Source organism: Dermacentor andersoni, chromosome 3 (assembly GCF_023375885.2).
Source record: "Dermacentor andersoni chromosome 3, qqDerAnde1_hic_scaffold, whole genome shotgun sequence".
In the NCBI taxonomy this organism is placed as follows: Eukaryota; Metazoa; Arthropoda; class Arachnida; order Ixodida; family Ixodidae; genus Dermacentor; species Dermacentor andersoni.
The window spans coordinates 152,429,117-152,443,794 of NC_092816.1; the positions used below are offsets into that span (position 1 = coordinate 152,429,117).

At 47.0% G+C, this 14,678-nt stretch overlaps 1 long non-coding RNA gene across 1 annotated transcript; it reads right to left on the reverse strand.

Moving 5' to 3' along the window:
• Positions 1-93: 93 nt before the first annotated feature.
• LOC129383013 (uncharacterized) lies at positions 94-13,864 on the reverse strand. Its single transcript, XR_008610960.2, has 4 exons — positions 13,745-13,864; positions 4,469-4,557; positions 1,282-1,391; positions 94-161 (listed from the first exon to the last, which is right to left on the reverse strand). It is a non-coding gene; the product is annotated as an uncharacterized lncRNA (long non-coding RNA).
• Positions 13,865-14,678: the final 814 nt, after the last annotated feature.

Consider the following 14,678-nt stretch of genomic DNA (forward strand, 5'->3'; position numbering starts at 1 on the left):
AAGAAAAGCTGTTGAGAAAGAGTAATTCATTGGCTTAATAGTGCAGGACAGAGAGCTTTGTACAGCTAAGTATGAAAGGAACGGCGTACAGACCCGCGCAGCCGTTGCAATGTGCGGCGCCGCAATCGCTAAGAGGGTCATGACGGTGCCGCTTGAAAACGCTGCAATGAAGTGAGGAGTCCAAACAATTCTGAGTTTGCAAATGCTTGCTGGACTATACACTGACAGCACGACTTGAGCGTTTTCATCTATAGTGTATGATAGATAATAACGTCTAAAAATGTCAGCAACAGAAAGTAAAGGTGCGGGTCATATATGCTATTCACGATGCGCAACCTGAAAAGGAAACATTTGCTTCAAAAGGGACGCGTACCTGCATTCGACCGGCATCGTGAGGTTGGGTTATTACTTCTCCCGCTTTTATTCGCGCGATGTCTGCAGTACTTAGACCTGTAAGCTACAGTAATATTTCTCTTGCATATTGCCGTTAACAAAAAGCTTTCGCTCGGAAACTTTTATCTAAATACATAGGACCGGAGAAATTTTCTCGGTGACCAGTGCACCAAATTTGATAAAGTGCGTTGCATGCAAAAGAAAAAGGTAAACCGAAGCTTTTATTTCGGCCGTAATGTTTTACAAAAATTGTGGAAACTGAAACGCGTCTGAAGTAGTATTTTTTAATTGTGTAACTTCATAATAAATAACATGACAATCCAGTCAACTGAACCTAAAGATATCTGAAGCGGACCAAGTTGATGTTTTACGCACATCTCTGTATTATACCGCCAATTTGTGAGTAGCGTTATGGGAAAACCTTTTGAAGATTTTGCAATTCTTAAGTCACTTGTAACCTCATATATTAAGTTTTCCAGCGTTAGATTACGGATTTGCCAACTTCGTACTTCATTGCATTATATACTTACCATGAGCCGGGACAGTCGCTAGAATTTTAATTATCTTCAAATTCAACATATTTTATTCTATTCGGTTCAGCGGTTATCTTGTCGTTGGCATTTCTAAGTTTTATACGTCTATCACTAGGGAATTCGCAATTGGGCGCAAGCTAAAGGTTTTTCTTAACGGTTCTTGCACTTCTACGTTGAGGTTTATCGTGATAATGAATTTCTTATTGGAAAGCGTGAGATATGCGCATGTCGAACTACATCCTTTTGAACGACGCCGCAACATTGTCGCACTTTCAAAAGTATCCAAGGCACTTTTTTGCATTCTAAGCGTTATTGAACAGTGCAGCGAGCTTGAAGTAAGGCAAGAACATGTTACCCAGGGCGCGCATTATGAAAACAGCTTTCCGCGCTGTCATCCTCACGTGGGGCTTGATGACGTCGACGTAAAATATTGCTGCGTGTGAGTTGACGACCGACGAAACTGTGCTGTGGAAGATGAAAAAAAAGGTAAAAAAAGAAGCAAATAGTACCGAATTGGTTTGCTTTATTTCCGAGCTAATTCTCACATATGCAAATTGTCCATGATTGTTATCTTGCGCCGAAACAGCCATTCATAGAGAGAAGCATTGTAACGACATTATTAGCTCGACCTTGCAATTATTTCCAAAGTCTATCTATCTATCTATCTATCTATCTATCTATCTATCTATCTATCTATCTATCTATCTATCTATCTATCTATCTATCTATCTATCTATCTATCTATCTATCTATCTATCTATTTTGTGCGGGCTTCCCCAAATAAATGTCACCAGGAGTTACAAGGGACGTAACGGGGAGGCGGTGCAAATGGCGCCACCGTATTTAAATAGGCATTGTTCACGCTAGCCATGAGTATATTTTCGTTGTGTGCAAGTATATCATGATCATCATCATCAGCAGCAGCAGCAGCGGCATCATCATGATCATCATCATCATCAGCATGATCATCATCATCATAATCATCCTGGATACGCCCACTGCAGGGCAAAGGCCTCTCCAATACTTCTCCAACTACCCCGGTCATGGGCTAATTGTAGCCATGTTGTACCTGCAAACTTCTTAATCTTATCCGCCCACCTAACTTTCTCCCACCCCCTGCTACGCTTCCCTTCCCTTGGAATCCAGTCCGTAACCCTTAATGACCATCGGTTATCTTCCCTCCTCATTACATGCCCTGCGCATTTCTTGATTTCAGCTAAGATGTCATTAACTCGCGTTTGTTTCCTCAACCAATCTGCTCTCTTCTTATCCCCTTAACGTTACACCCATCGCCCTTCTTTCCACAGCTCGTTGTGTCGTCCTCAATTTAACTAGAACACTTTTCGTAAGCCTCCAAGTTTCTGCCCGGAAGGGGAGTACTGGTAAGACACAGCTGTTATACACTTTTCTCTTGAGGGATAATGGCAACCTGCTGTTAATGATCTGAGAATGCCTGCAAAACGCACCCCAGCCCATCTTTATATACCTGAATAAAATGAACTAGCCTTCTTTATTTACCTTCCTTTCGATAAGGTATCAGTGGAAGATTTGTGGAGGATGTGCAGATAGGAGAGATACAGACAGTCAGCCTCTAGAGTCTGTGAAGGAGTGCGTTTATCTAGGTAAACTAATCGCAGGGAACCCAGATCATGAGCAGGAAATCCACAGAAGAATAAAAATGGGTTGGATCGCATACGGCAGACATTGTCAGCTCCTGACTGTAAGCTTACCATTATCATTGAAGAGGAAGATGTACGATCAGTGCATGTTACCAGTGCTGACATATGGGGCAAATACTTGGAGTCTGACAAAGAAGCTTGAGAACAAGTTATGGACCGTGCAAAGAACGATGAAACGAAGATTAGCAGGCATAACGTTAAGAGACAGGAAGAGAACAGTTTGGATCAAAGAGCAAACGGGTACAGACGACATTCTCATTGACATCAAGAGAAAAAAATGGAGCTGGGCCGGTCATGTAATGCGGCGGTTAGATAACCGTTGGACCATTAGGGTTACAGAATGTGTACCAAGAGAAGGGAAACGTAGTCGAGGACGGCGAAAGACTAGGTGGAGCGATGAAATTAGGAAATTCGCGGGGGCTTGTTGGAATCGGTTGGCGCAGGACAGGGCCAACAATTGGAGAGGGCAGGGAGAGGCCTTCATCCTGCAGTGGACATAAAACAGGCTGATGATGATGATGAGTATTTTATGAGAATCCAACAAACAACGGCACCAACGAGAACATAGGGGAACTTACTTGTGCTTACTAATTGAATTAAGGAAATCATAAATTAATGGCAATTTATCATTTCTTTAATTCAGTTCGTACAAGTAATTTTCCTCAATTTGTTCTTGGTGTCTTTGTTGGCATCTTATAATATGATTATTAAAAATCGGTCCCCTCGATTAAGCCCATTTCTTCTCAGTCTATAAGTATTTTGTGCTTTAAAGCCACCTGTATGTAAAACGACGGGACATTTCATCCGCGCTTCAGCGATGGCAGAAGTCCATAGAAGGCTAGGCTATTTGAACGCTGCCTTGGATGATTAAACGCTACATTTGTTGCGCACCCGCTGCGCGCGGTTGTACGGCCGTATCTTGAGAGCGACCTGCGTTGGGGGCAGAGTCTAGGCACGTCGGTGACTCGTAGCTTGTGCGTGCTGTGCGTCCTCGGCGCTTGCTTTCCGTTGAAGCGAAAGATAGCATGAATGTCATTTCGCTCGCTGCTTCTGCCGCGTTTCCGCACACCAGGGTTTTGACAGCGAGTTTCCGCAGTCAAAGAGTGCGATTTTATTGTGGGTGCTGACACCATGCTTATTCAGCAAGCGAATGTTTACAAGTTTTATAGAGCCGATAAAATACGATCCTATACTTCGTATGGATGTCTGTTCACTTGCTATCGCAATCGATGCTTCGCCTTTCGGGTGAAACTGCGTCTTTGTTTTTCTTTTCATCATTCACAACTTTTGCATTGCCACCTTACGGATTGCATAAGGCATATCAAAGGTAGATATTTAGGCATAATTAGAAATTATTTATGTAAAATAACAAGAATATACATGACTAGCGTGAATAACGCTTGTCAAAATAGAGTGTGCTTCTTTCGTACAATGTCCTGCGTTCTTTTCTAACTCTTGACGGCATTTAGCTTGCACATCAAGTACATATATATCTTTAATAAACACATCTAATATGGACGTAAATCAAACATAAATGCGATCGGTTCAGAGTTAACTGATACTTAGTTTTTTGTCAGTGGTTTATTATTAGGTCCTGGGGTAAAAAACCCCAGGGGGTCAAAATTAATGCGTCACTCTCCAACTACGGCGTGCGTCCTAATCTTATCGTAGCTTTGCGCACTTTACGCCCTCGTAAGTCCTTGAAAAGTACACAATCTGTTAGAAGTCTGCTTGGGCACGGAGCACAAGCGGCAACTTAGGATTATTGCGCGCCACAAGAACTGGTGCGTGATGCAGAGTATACTTGTTTACGTGGATTGTGTGGCATGTAGGCTTTTAACAGATGCCTAAACATAATCTTACCTTGTAGAAGCTCCTACAAGACCAGCCAGAAACAGACCTCGTAGCATCATTACTCTGGCCAGTCTTTCAGTCATGTAATGAGGAACGATCTGGTGTATGATAGAAAGATACAGCACGATTATTTTCTCAACAAGCGAAGTCACAATGTTTGAATATTGTGGACAATGAAAACCATACATGATGCCGTATATGCTATGGTACCATGAATGTTGCTGGGATGTCAGGAAACAGCCTGGTGCAGTGACCTGTTGTGTTATAATTTCCTGCTTTTAGTAGGACATTCACTTAAGTGTCTGATTACAACTTTCGAAGTAACAGACATCTTTTAGAAAAAGATGTCGTGGATGCAAAACTGCGGAAGTTCTTCTCAATGTGTAAGCGCGTATAGATTGAAAAATTAGCACCAGATTAAACAAGAAATGAGCACTCAGGTAAGACACCGCCACCGGCTTGAAAGCGCACTCCCTGGCTCGCTTTCTGAAGCCCCTTATATTACCTTGTGCGAAGCATATTGGTTATTTTTTCACTACGTCACTCGTTTGCCTACAGAGCAATAAATTAGGCTCTTGAGGTCCTAGTGCCACAAAGTCTACTGTGCATTAGTGGTTACTTTCGAATAATCTGAGTTAACTCCAGGAAGAGGTAGCTAAACGAGGAAATACTTACCGTGAGATCTTCACCTTTGAGACGAAAGGGAGACGCGCAAATAATAAAACACTGAAATATTAAAAAGCGACACTGAAACTGCGTTGAGCGACTGCAAATTGGGCAAGCTGGAAAGAATTCGCTAGAAATGATGCGCAAAAGAATGAAGAAAGAAGCAAAGAACCAGAAGGATGCACCGCTCTCACGACCGAAGAAAATTTATTTCGGTTTAGGGACCATCGTCGAAGTATGAAATTATGCCATCACATGTCTAGGAAGAGGAAAGAAAGGGAGAAGGCAGGGATGTTGACTTGCATAGGTGTAGAGGATCATCTTCATCAGCCTGGCTACGCCCACTGCATGGCAAAGGCCTCTCCAATACTTCTCCAACTGCCCCGGTCATGTGCTAATTGTTGCCATGTTTTACCTGCGAACTTCCTAATCTCTCTGCCCACCTAACTTTCTGCCGCCCCCTGCTACGCTTCCCTGCTCTTGGAATCCAGTCCGTAACCCTTAATGACCATTGGTTATCTTGCCTCCTCATTACGTGTCCTGCCCATGCCCATTTCTTTTTCTTGATTTCAACTAACATTTCATTAACTCGCCTTTGATCCCTCCCCTAATCTGCTCTTTTCTTATCCTTAACGTTACACCCATCATTCTTCTTTCTATAGGTCGTTGCGTCATTCTCAATTTAGGTAGAACCCTTTTTGTAAGCCTCCAGGTTTCTGCCCCGTAGGTGAGCACTTGTAAGGTGTTACGCACTTTTCTTTACAGGGATAATGGCAACCTGCTGTTCCTGATCTGAGAATGCCTGCCAAACGCAAGCATAGGATGCAAGCAGACACCTCACATGATCACCAACATAAAATAAGGCGATAAACATACATCAACTAACGACACAGTTAAGAGCATCTCAGAAAGAAAAAAAAATACTCTTTTTTCAGCGTTTCCGCCGAAGTAAACTTTTTTATGATTTGGGCATTGCGTGCTTATAGTTCTTGTTTTCACGTTCCTCAGCGCATCCCTTATAATGATTAGATATGCCCGATTGCTCGGTCTCGCTGAATAATGCATGCCGGAGGCCAAAATGTGGCCATTGAATGTTGGACACAATCATTATCCTCAATGCAATGTGAAACAGACATTCATTACACCCAGTTCCTGAAGAAATATATGGTTCCGCAGCAAAGGGGAATATGTATGGACATGAACCATACGCAGAGGGCTGGTACTTAATGACACCCGCTGTGGTGGCCTAGTGGCTTTCACGGTAAGCTACAAGCCTGAGTGCGGGGCATCAGATTCCCGTGAGGACGGCCGCATTTCGAGGGGGTGATATACAAAAATGCCCGTGCACCTGAAATGGGGTTCGCGTTAGAGAACCCCAGGTGGTCTAAGATAATCCGGAGTCTTCCACTGAGGCGTGCCTCACAATCAGATACTGCTTTTGGCACCTGAACTCCTAGAATTTAAGTACGAATTTTTTTACCTATTCGTTAGCTAAAAGGATAGATCACCGTGCAAAATGACAAAAAAAATTGTACGCCCAACGGTCACAACTGTCTAGAGCGCGACACCGTGGACCTTTGCATCGTTTGCGCATTTTACCGCAAGGCACTAGATTGAGAGTGACTTTGTTTTTAAGCGCACGAAGCCAACGGCGCGAAGCGAAACGGGCGAGCCATTGTCATATTTACCCTTATCGACTGTAACGATGAAGGCATGAGTTGTAAACGATTGGTGACGCACCTCAATAGAGAAACACTTTCACCTGGCTCCCTGGACATAGTAACAATATACGCCCCCTTGGCGTATATTGTTACGCGAAGGACGAGTCAGTAAGACGAGCAACTATTTGCACGTTATACTTACAAAAGCGGTTGCAGCGTTGAACGGTTAGATCTACCGCGCGAAACCAGTTCGTTCTTCCTTCTCTTTTCTCGAGTGATGGCGCCCACGAACCTCGTTCAATCAATAAAATGCCACACGTGTGTAGCATAATCCCCGGGCGGCAGAAGCTCGTCCCGGAGCGTCTAAATGTCATCACTGGGAGGGTCATACTGCTTCAGTCATGTGACGTGCACAATATCACTGTACTGGGAAGCAGATGGGGCGTCAGGGGCGATCTCGAAGGTGACGAGAGTCACGGCACGAAACACCCGGTATAGGCCTCTGTAACGAGACAGCAGTTTTTCTGACAGGGCGACCTGACGCGACGGAGACCACAGAAGCAACAAAGAACCCGGAGAGAAGTGCACGTCTAGGTGTCGCCGGTTGGTACAAACGCCTTGGACTCTTTGGATTTCAGAAGGCGGTCACGGGCAATTTTCCTTGCTTGGGCACAGCAGGCGATGGCGTCAAGTGCATATTCACTGGTCGGTGCCGCGTGAACAGGGAGGGTTGTGTCGAGGGGCAGTGCTGGTTCTCCGCTGAACAGAAGGAAAAGTGGGGAATAATCGGCTATGTCGTGGCGCAAGGAATTATAAGCAAATGTGACAAAGGGTAGAGCGAGGTCCTAGTCAGTGGGGTCTGAAGAGACATATTTGGCGAGCATGTCTTGAGAGTGCGATTGAGACGCTCCGCGAGGCCTTTGTATGCGGATGGTATGATGTGGATAGCTTGTGCCTCGTGGCACAGGACTGCAGGATGTCCGCGGTAACTTTTGATAGGAATGTCAGGCCATGGTCTGAGAAAAGTTGTCGCGGAGCTCCATGTAATAAAATCACGTCGCGTAGAAGAAAATCGGCTACATCTGAGGCGCAGCTTGTAGGAAACGCTCGGGTAATGGCGTCGCGCGTGGCGTAATCCGTGGCCACATCGATCCACCTGTTCCATGAGGTAGAAAGAGGAAAAGGGCCAAGCAAATCAAGCAAATACAAACCAACCCGAAAGAATGGTTCCTCGGGAACGTCGAGTGGTTGGAGGTACCCAGCAGGGAGCGTCGATGGTGTCTTACGTCGCTAGCATTTCTCACACGCAGCTACGTATCTTCGAACAGAACGAGCTAGCGCTGGCCAAAAGAAGCGTCGGCGGATCCCGTCTTAGCTACGTGACAAACTCAGGTGACCGGCAGTGGGGAGGTTGTGAAGTTCGTGGAGAACTGCCGATTGAAGGTGTTTAGGGATCACTAGGAGTAATGCAGGGCTGACGGGGTGAACGTTGTGGCGGTAGAGTACGCCATCTTGAAGTGTGAATAAGCGAAGGGAACTGTTGGCAAGTGACGATTCTAGGCGGTCAATGATGAAACGCAAGGACGGGTCACGGCACTGCTCGTCTGCTACATGGAGCAGTGGAAAAACAGAGAGAACACAGGCGTCGGTGTCAGTATCAGACGTAGAGGTCGCGTCATCGACTGGGTAGCGAGAGAGGCAATCTGCGTCCTGGTGTTGGCGTTCCGACTTGTAAGTCACTGTGTAGGGATATTCTTGTAGTCGGAGGGCCCAATGACCGAGCCGGCCAGTAGGATCCTTGAGCGACGAAAGCCAACAGAGCGCATGATGGTCTGTGAATACTGAGAAGGGCTTGCCATATAAATATGGGCGGAACTTTGGAACAGCCCAGACGAGACCAAGACATTCGCGCTCAGTAATCGAATAGTTGCGCTCTGCAGTTGTCAGAAGCCGGCTAGCGTAAGCTATAACGCGGTCGTGTACGTGTTGCCGTTGCGATAAGACGGCGCCGATCCCATAACCACTGGCATCGGTCCGGACCTCTGTAGGTGCGGACGGGTCAAAGTGGCCCAATAACGGTGGATTGGTGAGAATCGTGATAAGGCGTGAAAATGCGGCAGCCTGAGTGGACCCCACGTAAAAGGCACGTCTTTCTTCAGAAGTTCAGTGAGTGGTCAAGCGATTGACGCGAAATCTTTCACGAACCGTCTGAAATAAGAACAGAGCCCCACAAAACTCCGGACCTCTTTGACAGACTGAGGTACAGGAAACGTCGTTACTGCTTGAACCTTCTCCGGGTCGAGTTGTACGCCGAAAGCATTGAGGAGGTGGCCTAGCACTGTAATCTGTCGGCGCCCGAAGTGGCACTTCGGTTAGTTTAATTGGAGCCCAGCTTTGCGGAAGACATCAAGGATAGCTGCGACGCGTTCAAGGTGCGTCTCAAATGTAGGAGGAAACACAAGGACGTCGTCGAGGTAGCAAAGGAAAGTTGATGATTTGAAACCTTGAAGCAGAGTCCATCATCCACTCAAACGTTGCGGGGCATTGCATAAACCGAACGGCATAACCTTGAATTGGTAGAGGGCATCTGGAGCGACGAAAGCGGTCTTTTCTTGGTCTTACTCATCGATGGAAATCTGACAATAACCAGATCTAAGGTCGACGGACGAAATGTATTTGGCACCGTGAAGACAGTCAATAGCGTCATCGGTTCGTGGTAAAGCATAAACGTCCTTTTTAGTGATTCGGCTTAGGTGGCGGTAATTAATGCAGAAACGCCACGTGGCATCTTTCTCTTGACTAGCACGACCGGCGACGTTCAAGAACTCGACGAAGGCTCAACAATGCCTCTAGCGATTATCTAATTTACTTCCTGCTGAATAACATGCCGCTCTGCTGTGGACACGCGATACGGTCGGCGGTGAATGGGACCAGCATCCCCAGTGCTTATCTGATTCTTAACAAGCGTCGTCTGACCATGTGGTCGATTGTCAATGTCAAATATGTCGTGGTAGGAAAGCAAAAGGCCATATAGGGCGGCAGCTTGGTCAGGTGCAAGGTCCAGAGCGACCATTGGACGTGAATTGCCGCCGAGGTGCAAGGCATCCTACGGGTAATCAGGAGGACCTGGAGCCGCGTCCGCTGCAAAAGCCATGACGTGGTCTGTCACTGACCGGAGCGTGGCCACCGCTATGCCTTCAAGTAACACTTGCTTCGTCAAGCCAAAACTGATAACGGGGAGACACATCTGGTTAGCAGCAAGGGTTACAACGGAGTGTGACACAGAGATGTCATGCGCCAGGAGGACATCACGAATAGGTGCGACGACATAGTCGCCATCAGGCACGGTTGCCGTTGACGCAAATTCGACGAACGTTAGGGCTTTTGGAGGTAAGAGAACAAACGCTGTAGTGCAGAGGGTGTTTGGTTGTTCGGGGCGGACGTCTGAAAGAAGATGAAGGTCGACGTACTACGTACCTGTGGAACAGTCGATGAGGGCATAATGCGTCGCCAGAAAGTCGAGCCCGAAGATTAGGTGATGAGGGCAACTGGTCATCACGGTGAACAGTACTGTAACTTGGCGGGCAGCAATTCCTATGCGAGAAATGCACACATCACTGACGGTAACAGTGGCGCCATTGGCGACGCGTACGGCGAAATAGGTTAGGCGACGAAATAGGTTAGCGCTCATTATGGTTTGTCATTTGGGGTGCGCCATTCAGCAGGATTGCGTGGTCTGGGAGCGAAATAATGGTCATTATATAAGTACACGTTGTGCACAAGGCAATGGATGCCAAATCAGGTAGGGAGACAGAGCAGGCGGTAGGGATGTTAAGGTTTGCAATTTCTTGCCGCACAACTGCTTTAATAACGAAAATAGTGGGGCCCGCTTGGTCGAAGGTACCGTTAAAGGGTCGTGGATGAAGAGGAGCTGGACTCCCTGCTTCAATCTCACGGTGAGCGATACCCGTGGCGTTCTCTTGAAATGGTCGTGTGGCGGTAAAAGCAGAACAAGAGGACGTGGCAGGGGTGTTTGGGAGCCGGGAAAACTGTGGGACGAGGCGGCGGCTTTTGGCTACCTCGAAGCGGCGGCATTCTTTGGCGATGGCGTCGACGGTGGAAACGTCGTTATAGACCAGCAAGCTGAAGGCGTCGTCTGCGATGTCTTTTAGGATATGGCCCACCTTGTCAACCTCGGTCATGCGCTCGTCAACTTTCCGGCAAAGCGCAAGCACTTCCTGTATGTAGGAGACATAAGATTCGGTCGACGACTGCCATGGACATGGGTGGCAAGCTCTTCTCGCGCACCCTGTTGGCGACTTGACGGGTTGCGAAATAGGTCGCGAAGCCTCTCTTTGAAAATGTCCCAGCTGGAGAGCTCGACCTAATAGGTGTGAAACCAGACACGCCGTGTCCCGTCAAGGTAAAAAAAATCACATTGGCAAGCATGATGGTAGGATCCCAGTGGTGGCTTTGGCTAACACGCTCATAGATGTTTAGCCAGTCGTCGACGTAAACGCCATTTCGGGCGGAGAATGTCCCAGGATCGCGAAGTCTAGGAACCGTACAGTACGTTGTGGTTGGCGCCGCAGGTCTAGGTGGCGAAGGGATGGTTCCATCGGAAGCCTTGGCTGAGAAGACGACGGTGCGGCCGCTTCAGAGCTCCGTGGCGAGGACGGAGAGCGTTCCACCTCCACCACAATGTTACGCGAAGGACGAGTCAGTAAGACGAGCAACTATTTACAGGTTATATTCACAAAAGCTGTTGCAGCGCTGACTGGTTAGATTCACCTCGCGAGCCCAGTTCGTTCTTGCTTCTCTTTTCTCGAGTGATGGCGCCCACGCGCCTCGTAAAAACAATCAAATGCCACACACGTGTAGCAATATTGTGGAGTTCGATTACCGAAAACACTGAAATGCGAGACGCACGAGCAGTGGTTATGCCTGCCCGCCTGGTCGGTGATTACACAGATGAGGCGAACTCACTGTCGTTGTATCAATATCATAATTTCAAGTAACGTCATCACAATTGTGATCAGGCCGTCATTGTCATAACACCGTCGTCGTTCCATCGACGTCAATTATTACTCGTTATTGTATTGTAATTATAACGTCGTCATTCAATCGTAAATGCCGTCATCGTTCATAGTCGCTATCACGCCTGTGTTGTCTGACCGTCGTCATAATGTCGTCGTGAATGTGACATCAGCGTTACTCAAGCTTCATCACCGGACTCGTCATGCCGTCATTGCCACGGCATCGTTGTCATACAGTTTTTCTGAACCACTAATCGTCTCACCATTGTCATCATACACTTGTCATCAATTGTTCTCATGCTCTTGTCATGCCATCGTCGACAAGCATTCGTTGCCAAACTGCCATCGGATGCCGTCACGATCGTTCCATCATCGTCATTTTCACGACGACATCCGACTCATGCCGTCGTCGCAGTACCTTGTCGTCATGCCATCAACGCCATGGGGGCGCTTCAGCATGGTCATCACTTCAGCATCCTCATCTCATTGTCGTTGTCGTCTTACTCCTTCCGTCGGTCAATCAACAACATTTTTTGTTCTTAATTCTATCGTAATCATGCTGCTGTCATTCAATCGTCATTATGCTACCGTCTTCTTTGCTTCGTCGTCACACAAACGTTATCAGGCATCCGTTGTCATACCGTCGCCGTCATGCCTCTTGGTCGTGCCATCGCCGTCATTTCAGCTTCTTATTCGGTTGACGTCATAACATCGTCCTCACACCACCGTCGTCATACAGTCGTCATTTCATTGTCCTCATGTCGTTGTTACGCTGTCGTCGTGATACCATCGTTATAATTTAACAATCAGAATGACATTCTTGTTATGGCGTCGTCGTTACACGCATTTGTCGTTTGATCACTTTAGTTCCTTATTCTTCATTCCATCATCAATGCGTCGCGTCATAAAGTCGTCGTCATGAATCCACACCCATGGGCGACCTTGGTAAGCAAGTGCCATATTAATGAGGCACGATATCGGAGTATGTGGCACATAGCCGATGCGTGCAACGTCTCAATATTACCAGTACACGTGATAAATACATTTGACTTCAGAGACATGGTAGTCGCTACAACCCTCGATAGTTATTCGCATTATCGTCTCGAGTGATTGCAATATCAGTTCTGCCACAATTTTTTTTTCACTGCTATGCTATAAGGACACAAAAGTACACCGCAGCGCAGTGCTTGCTTGCTCTGCATATCCGTGACAAGACTATACTGTTCGAGATAACTACGGTGCGTGCAACGCTATATACAATAGCTTGAAGCAATGAGAGATTCAGAAAGCAGACGCGCAAATACACATGTTCTCACACAAAGAACCAGTCCAATCTATGCGCCTTTCTGTCGGAGTGTTTTCCCTTTGCTTAGCTCTGGACATGCCATGTCAGGTTACGAACAGCTGCCAAACTGTACTTCTTGAAGTATATGCGTGTACATGCTACCCTGATCCATGAAGATTTTAGAACGTGGCACACTGGCAAAGGCTTAATATTCATTCGGGTAAGTGCAGCTAGCTGATATGTTAGGGGTGCCTTTGTATGCCTCTAGTGCCAGGCTGCTTAATGCAAATCTCGTCTACAAATGGCACAATTAGGCTTCGGAAAACTCAGGTTTTGGCAATGCCTGTATAGTGACGAGATTTATGGGAAGGCGAACTTTGAATAGTGCGTAAGTAGAATTGGAAGCATCGTTTATTGTACGAGCGCCTGGGAAGCAGCATGGTTGCGAAACAACTGAAGTCTCTTCATCGACCTGTCACTGGTTTTGACCGGCTGTTCGTGCATATAATTTTTGGTAGGAGCAATCAAGTTTAAGAGGCACTACTCACAGAAAGAAAAGTATATTTTACCATCACAAAGCGAAAGTTGCAAATTGAGAATAACCGAGATAAAATTACGCATATGATACCACTGTCACCTGGTCATAGCTTTTGATGGCACCACTCAAGACCGGGTCGCAGTCCGTGTACCAGTAAACGAGGGCCAAGGATGTTGCAACGCCAAGAGTGAAGTAGAAAAACGCTAAGAGAGGGCCGCCGATGGCTATCCTGCAAATAAAGATAGCACATAGCTGTCGTAGAGGTGAGAATGCTTTTTCTGCATGGTATATTTAAAAAGTACACCAGCGTAATTTTTTATTCTTATAGCACTTATGGAATGCACCTTTTAGTCTTGCAAGGACTGCGACCGAGAGAAACGGCTTTCGAAAAAAAGTCGGTTTTGCCCGGAAGGCTAAGCATCGATCGTGTTTGCAAATTAGTAGTCTGCTATAAGGAGAAAGGATGGTAGCTTTATCGGCTCTAAAACCTTGTAAATGTTCACTTACTAATCGAATTAACAAGCGCGGTGTCAGTGTACATAAACAAACATGAAGACATCATACTTGATGACCGCGGACACTCGCTGTCGAAACACTGGCGTAAGAAAGCGCGCCAAAAACAGCGAGCGAAGTCACCTTCGTGCAGTCTATCGGCTTCAATGCAAACTGAGTGCCGCGAACACGCAGCATGCGCAAAGCTACGAGCCGTCGACGCACCTAACTATGTCCCCAACGCACATCGCTCTCAAGACACGGCCGCGCGACGGCGCGCAGCCGCCATGTGCGCAGTTGGAGCTGGAGTGGAACGCCGCCCCCTTCCCGCCTGGTGCCTCACATTGCTGGGTGCCTCGCGCACGATGGAACACGGCGCGACTAAAACCCTTAAAACTTCGTAAAGCAGCGACACTCTCCTCCTCCGTCTTCACTCCTCCTCGTTTCTTCTCTCTTACACGCTCCCTCCTCGACCTTTCACGCTCCCTCCTACACTGCTCAAGCGTAGCAACGGCGGCAAGACGCGCTCCTCGCCACACGG